This window comes from Elaeis guineensis, chromosome 13, assembly GCF_000442705.2.
Source record: "Elaeis guineensis isolate ETL-2024a chromosome 13, EG11, whole genome shotgun sequence".
Lineage (NCBI taxonomy): Eukaryota > Viridiplantae > Streptophyta > Magnoliopsida > Arecales > Arecaceae > Elaeis > Elaeis guineensis.
In genome coordinates, this window is record NC_026005.2 from 62,933,834 (window position 1) to 62,942,130 (window position 8,297).

The window sequence follows — 8,297 nt, forward strand, 5'->3', positions numbered from 1 at the left end:
AATAGAAAAAATTAAACATAAAACATACCTAGACATGGATCAATCTTCAATGTGAACAGATGATCATGGATGTCTTCGAAGGTCTCTTGTAGCCACACAAGCATCCGACTTCTACGGGTATCCACACGAGACTCTGATCTGATCAAAAGTCTTTTGATCTTACTGGGGTGCTAGCTCTCTTGCAGAGATTGCATCTTAATGGTTGAAAATCTTCTTTTCTCCTAAGAGACTCTTAGAAAATAAGAAGATGTAGGAGGATTTTGATCTCTACGCTAGAAATTATGAGAAGAACCCTTTCTTCTCTTTTCTTCCTAAAATCCTTGCACCAAATCTCTATAATAGATATGTAATAATTTTATCTAACTTTTGGACAAAAAGAAGAGGAGACATCCATGTCTAAACATGGACAAGAGGGAGAGAAGATGATGTCCTAACAAGCAACAATTGGTTGTGTAATAAAGAAGAGATCAAAACAACCTCACCTTGTGCCAAAAACATGCATGCTATCCCTCCCTTTTTCTCCCTTGGTTTTCCATAGTAAAACCTCTGATTTTTGGGTGTTGAAATCTGGTCTCTATCCTTCTTCCATGTCCCAAGGGTTGGTGGTTTAAATAGGCTAAAAGGAATTAGAGATTGGATAGGAAATTAGAGTCCAAAATGCTTAGGACTCTTATCCCTTTGATAACGCCCATAATAAACTGATTTGCTCCCAGATTTTTGCACAGAAACAAGGGGTTAAAAGCTTCTTTCTAACATGCTAAAAGGAGAGGCAAAGTGGCGTTAAAAGTGGTTCAAGGTGGGACACAAAATCAGGTTGGCGTGGACCCCTTTGGCGCATGGATAGGGAAGAGTTTAAGATTCATGGGACTCTATCATTAGATGGCTATTTTAATCTCAATAAAATATCAATAAATTCTAATCATATTAAAACTTAATTAGACTCAAATAAATAAAAATTTAAATCTGATTTAGAGCTCAATTAATTTAGATTGGATGTCTCCTAATTGGAGGTGTCCTAGTCCAATTGGACTCTTTATTGGTGCTTGAGTCAAACTCAATTTTAATCCTAATCCCATTAGGATTTGGTGTAGTATGAAAATGAAGATTTTTAATTTAATTAGAAATACATATATCCTAGTCTAATTAAGAATTGGGTCAAACCCAAATTCTTATTCAATTGGGACTAATAATTCAATCCTTTTGGGGTTATCCTATAACCTTATAGGGTTGATCAAATCAAATCCAAAATGAGTCAAATTAAATCCAATCAAATTGGACCTGATACAAATCTCATTGCTCAATCAAATTGAGTCAATTAACAATCTTATTGCTAATTAATCTTCTTATAACTCACTAACTCTTTAGTAAGTTACATAATGTAATATTTATATTGGATCAATTATCAATCAAATTGATAATCAAATCCTGTTACGATTCATAATCGTAGTTCAACCATCTGATCAGTCAAAAATCTCTTTTGTGTGTGACTCCATAGGTTTTATTCTGTCTGATAGTAAGATTTATTATGATCTCTATCACAATATCATTGAAACTCTTTTCAATAGGTTAAAATAATTTCAACTCAGCCCATCAAAGATCATTGATCATCAAGATAATCCTCATCAGTCTCACAATCCATCAGTGATACCTAGCAGTATGTAGTGGCTATCCAGTAATATAAAAGATGAATCTTTAGGTGCAGTTAACGTATGATACAGTCTCTCTATCATGAGTTTTGATCAGATGGCAAGTCATGGATAAATCGTCAAATCTCAACATCGGTCGTATGATAGATTCAATCAGCTTAAGTCTATATGTGATTTTATGAAAATTCTTTTTCATCAATCACAATGCTATGGCCATAGACTTAAGGACTCAGCCTCTTAAATTTTATAGGACTACTCCATTCTGCTAGGATCGATAGATCCCATCTTGATCACAGTCCACTCCTATAGTGGACCAGCTGTCACCAACATCCACTACAAGGGCTCATTGAGATCCATGTTGATATATTAGTCAAACTCCAGTAGTCTCACTATGAGTAGTAGTGTCATCTCAGGTCAAAGGATCAGTCATACAACTACAGCATCGAGAAAGTCACTAACGAGTTAGCAGACATCCATGTGACTTCTTGTGTTGGTCACACTCAGTGCTAGTTGTTCTCTAACAACCACCTGCACTCTCACTCTAGTGTCTCTGCACTGCAGACTCGAGATCCATCTATCTGAAGGAAGCGATCCGTGCACTGATCTATCCAGATCAATCACCATCCCCATGATGATCCTACGATCAGGAGTAATTTAGGAATTAATCATCAATGACACATGTTTCAAATTCTCAACTCTTTGAGAATATGTGTCATCATCTTGTTAATTCTTTGGATGATTCATGGACACATAAATATGAATAGTAATATAACTGCCTAACAAGTATAAAATCATATCCTTGAGATATGAAATGTGTCAGTCAAGATTGGCTTCTAGGACATACATCCAACAATCTCTCATTTACACTAAAGCCAATCTGCCATGTACCATACCCCATCTTCACAAGACAGGCTATAGTTTTAGGCTAGCTAAGTGACTTATCAGTGGATCATCCACATCATATGTGGAGTTTGCTCTCTGCACCTCTATGTATTTCTACTCGAGGTAGTCGCGTGTTCTGCTGTTCTATGTGCTTGGATATCTGGTGAGACCTAGGCTCCTTAGCAAGGGCTATGGTGTCATTATCCTTGTAGTATAGTGTCACGGTATCTAATGATATGACAACCAATTCTGCAACTAACATTAAAGTCAGAATGCATTCTATACATCTACGGTGTACTCAGCTTTCATTAATTGATTATTTGAAATTTTTTCATGATATCGACATAGGAACACACCCATGATATAGATATTCTTTGATCAATATCAGATATAAAATCTTAATTGGTATATCCTCCCACTCCTAGCTTTGATCCTTCTCCAAATTAAGAATATGTCCTTAGTTCTTCTTAAGAGCTTAAGGTCATTTTCACAGCAATCCAACACTCTCGACCTAAATACAACTGATATCTACTCGTGACAATCACAGTAATAACTATATCAGTTTAAGTACATTATGGCATACGACTATGCCCGAGAGAGTAGCAGACTTCTCTTCGAGATTTCTATACTGAAATCTTTCAGCATCAACTCTCTTGTACTTTATCTGTGAAAATACAAGCATCCAATTGCATCTATCACTATAGATATTTAGGATGCCTATATTATGTCTTCTATGGAGAAATCTATATTCAACCATATTTAAACCGATGTCAGTTTTGGATACTCCCACTGATCTTTTTGAAATTCATAATTCTTTTTTTCTGATCAAACAATTTCATCATATCATCGAAATGACAATTCTAACTCCAAGGGTAGTACCGACTTTGTGATCACCTATCAGAAGAAATAAAATTCATAGGCTATTCTATACAGAAATCTTCAGAAAATCTCTTCTTAAGAAAGCTATTTCACATTCTTTTCTTGGAATCGATATCTTATATCGCCTCATTGTAAGTTTCGAGATTATCTCTATGTTCTCTATCTCCCATGAGAAATGACTTTCTCTACATCCTCTGCTAAACATACCCGAGTATCTTTTGAGAGGATTGGAGATCCTACTATGTGTACGAGGTGGAGGAATATACGTCTATTGGCTCATGATGATTAGGTTCTTAAGATTTCAAGGCTCGTTGCTCTTCAGAGATACTCTCTTTGAGCTTAACTTTCCTCCCACTGATTTATCTTGATCAAATAATTTTTTCAAGAAGATAGCATATCGGATCACAATCACATTGTGATCCTTTCAGAAAGTAGTATCCCAAACTCTTTTTAGGATGAGCTTTATAGACCTATCCTCTAACATATTCAAGTACTATACTAAACACAAGCTAGACATCCTTGAATCTCAGAATAATCAAGATTCAGTTTTTATCATGTCATATCTCATACGGTGATGCAGGAATAGGTTTATAGAGAATCTAATTTCATAAAAATAAAGTATGTCCCTAAAGAAACATAAATAAATAAAGTCTATTATAGACCAGACCATATCTCATATAGTCCCTTAACTCTTCTTATCTCATTTAGCTGAGATGTACTAAGAGCAGTCCAATATGAAATTATGCCATTTTATGAGATGACAGATAAATTTTTTTATTGGTATTGCATCTTCGATTTGATTGAAGTACTTTTAAAAATTTTTTGATTTGCTTCTCTACTCACATCTGAATTCTTTGAACCTTTCAAAAATTTTAGATTTTGTATTTCATATATAAAGTAGAGACAACTCCTTGGTTAGCACATTATATGAGCTACATACATCAAATGTGTACAAGGATAAGTATCTCAGTGGTCCTTTTTCTCTTGTTCCACAAGAGTAGCTTAGTCATATTTTTTCAAAAAGATGATATACAAATTAGATTTCACTCAATAATCAATGAGCCCAAGCCCATATTTCTCCAGTTTGTTAATCATTTCTTCTCCAATATGACTTAGTCTAAGATTCCATATATATTATGAGGTTATCTCAATTCTAGATCTTTCAAATCCAATGGCATTCACTACTTGCTCAATTAAGTTCACATATGCATTATCATGTAGATGATAGAGACCTTCTCTAAGATCTAAATCCAAATGATGATCGTAAAAGATAGATACCCATGGCCACAGCAGCAACTGTCGCCTTATAGCCAATTTCAAGAGTTACTTTCTCAGTCCTCTATCTTCTCATCAACTCTACACCAGAGTCACACCTCAACTGGAGAAAGAAAAAATTATAAGGATAATATTGAGCAATCTTGACATGCCTACTCTAGGCGTGTCTCTGTTTCTTTAAACTCTTCAGGTATTTATCTCTGAACTCTTTCAAGATTTTTTTGTTATCAACACTTTGATCAATTCAGATAAGGTACTATGATGGTCTTTTATATGGTAGCTTACCACAAACTATTCATATAAACTAATCAGGGATCGCAGGATCAAATCTATAAGCAATTCTTTATGCATGATCATGTCGAACATTTTGAGCTCCTTAATGTCCTTGATCATTATCAAATAACGATCATAGACTGACTGTCCATCATGCATCACATGCACTGTGTGACTCTGATCATCTCACAACACTTGAAGATGAATCAACATGTCGTTGGCAGTGAACATGTGCTCATGCATAGCACCTATCTTAATTGTCGTTGTCCACCACTCATCAAGTATAGCTCGTTGACTATGGATTGGACAGATTGATAACAATAGAATAACCCGATAAAGTATATTACTTAATTTTTTAATATTAAAAATAATTCTTAAGTTTATGGGCCGGTCTATGTACTCGATTTCGGTTAATCAGTTGATATCTAGAATTTGAGTTAGAGGGCTGAAAGCTGACACAATGAACAGCAGAGAGCAAAGATTCTAATTGAATGTTTGTACTTATTATTATGATTTATACTAAAAATTTTTAGATGCAAAAAGAGACTCACTATTTTATTAGATCTCTCATACTCTTCAGGTGGAGAAATGAAAACTCTGACATGATAATTAGATTTCTAGTAGGTGCTACGGTCCCACCGATGTCGTGCACCTCATTTAACAGTTATTGGTAACATGAATAAACACCGATGCATGGATACTCTTTACCCTGATGATTCTCTAAGCATGTTGCAACTACTTGGTCTCTAAGTCATATAGGCTCACCTAACAGTTGTTGCCCATACTTTTTAGTTAAGCCAGGTCCACTGTTCATAAGCAGATGCAAAGCTGTTATTAGATCCCTCACCTAACAGTTATTGGGTCCAACCCCATCTTTACACCGCAGTAACTCTTTGCTAATAGAGTGGTTGCGTGTTCTCGATGCATCTGAACCACTGTAACCAGTCGAGAACAATCAATGTCGATAGCACGTCCGCATATCTACAACAGTGGAAGATTTTGGACTTAATATTTTATGAAGAGATTTGAGTTTAGATCTCATCTAATCAGTCATCACAAGACTAATATAATTGGCATGGGCTTAATCAAACCACCAAGCAACCATAATTGATACTCAATCTTCCAAATTGATCAGGTAAGTGAAGATTGGTGGGGGTCCACCCGTTACTTTCCTTAGACACCAATAAATTAGCTAGGTAAGTAAACATAATCAATTAAATAACTATCTTTCAATTACTTGTCTTAGACACCAATTAGATAATTGATCCGAATAGATCAACTTAGGTGAATCAGACTCGAGCCATGGAGCCGACTTAGGTCCTTAGGTTAATTGATTTTATATATGGATGTCAATCAATTCGATCCATGATAATTGAAGGATCTTAGGCTCTATTGACTTTATCCTAATCAATACTTGACTCGATTTGATCAACTGCTAAATCAATTTAGACCCAATATGATCAAATCAAACACCCTTTTATGTAATCCAATTACAGGACCTAACTTGATCTACCCATGACCAATCCCTCACGCACAAATACTAATTTCAGATCTTAAATCAAAATTTTTAGATCTAAATTCTTTACATAATGAGTAAATTTTGATCTCAAAATAATTTTAGATCATGCATACAAATATATATCATATATATAAATAAGTTCAGATCATAGAAATAAATTTCAATCCTAAACATACTATCATGTATCATATATATGAATCAAAACAGATCTCGAAACTCTTTTCAGATCTAAATAACAAAACATATATCACATATATGCTGAAAAAATTATATCTAAAAATTCAATCTAATTAAAAATTTTAATATCATTCTAAGACAACCATACAGCATAACAAGTTATACCAAGACAACCTTATGTCAGAACGATATCAAAATCTTTCAGATCTGAAAATTTTCTTTATAGAATTCAAATCTAAATCTAAATCTCATGCATATGATGTGGCTCTGATACTACTATTAAATTTTTTATGGTTTCATGCATGCATGATTTTACAAAAGAAGTACGTAATAAAATTTTAAAATTTTTCAGATTAAATCTAATTTAATCTAAACATGTATAAGATCATATCTTCAAACTATAACCAGAATCATCATATATGAGATAAGATTCAGATATAAAAATTAAATAAAAAAAAATAAACATAAAATATATCTGGACATGGGTCAATCTTCAATGCGAACAGATGATCATGGATGTCTTCAAAAGTCCCTTATAGCCGCACAAACGTCCGGCCTCTACATGTATCCATATGAGACTTTGATCTGATCAGAAGTCTTTTGATCTCACTGGGGTGCTAGCTCTCTTGCAGAAATCATATTTTGATAGTTAAAAATCTTTCTTTCTCCTAAGACACTCTTGGAGAATAAGAAAATATAGAAGGATTTTGATCTCTGCACTAGAGATCATGAGAAGAATCCTTTCTTCTCTTTTCTTCTTAAAATCCATGCACCAAATCTCTACGATAAAGATGTAATAATTTTATCCAATTTTTGGATAAATAGAAGAGGAGACATCCATGTCTAAACATGGACAAGAGGGAGAGAAGATGATGTCCTAACAAGCAACAATTAGTTGTGTAATAAAGAAGAGATTAAAACAACCTCACCTTGCACCAGAAACATGAACGCCTTCCCTCCCTTTTTTTCCCTTAGTTTTCCATGGTAAAACCTCTGATTTTTGGGTGTTGAACTCTGGTCTCTATCCTTCTTCCACGTCCCAAGGGCTGGTGGTTTAAATAGGCTAAGAGGAATTAGAGATCGGGTAGGAAATTAGAGTCCAAAATGCTTAGGACTCTTATCCCTTTGATGCTGCCCATAATAAACTGAATTGCTTCCAAATTTTTGCATGGAAACAAGGGGTTAAAAGCTTCTTTCTTACACATTAAAAGGAGAGGCAAAGTGGCATTAAAAGTGGTTCAAGGTGGGACACAAAATCAGGTTGGCGTGGACCCCTTTGGTGCATGGATAGGGAAGAGTTTAAGATTCATGGGACTCTATCATTAGATAGCTGTTTTAATCCGAATAAAATATCAATAAATTCTAATCATATTAGGACTTAATTAGACTCAAATAGATAGAAATCCAAATCTGATTTAGAGCTCAATTAATTTAGATTGGATGTCTTCTAATTGGAGGAGTCCTAGTCCAATTGGACTCTTTCTTGATGCTTGAGTCAAACTTAATTTTAATCCTAATCCTATTAAGATTTGGTGCAGCATAAAAATAAAAATTTCTAGTCTAATTAGAAATACAATATCCTAGTTTAATTAAAAATTGGATCAAACCTAAATCCTAATTCAACTGGGGCTAATAATCCAATCCTT

General features: G+C 34.3%; 1 long non-coding RNA gene across 2 annotated transcripts in view; it reads right to left on the bottom strand.

Moving 5' to 3' along the window:
- The window catches only part of LOC140853466 (uncharacterized), a 16,492-nt gene extending 8,823 nt beyond the window's left edge, over positions 1-7,669 (bottom strand). For both annotated transcript variants that reach the window (XR_012136541.1, XR_012136540.1), the window contains exons 1-2: positions 7,581-7,669; positions 29-221 (exon numbers count right to left, since the gene is read on the bottom strand). This is a non-coding gene — a long non-coding RNA (uncharacterized lncRNA). The remainder of the gene's footprint in view (positions 1-28; positions 222-7,580) is intronic.
- Positions 7,670-8,297: the final 628 nt, after the last annotated feature.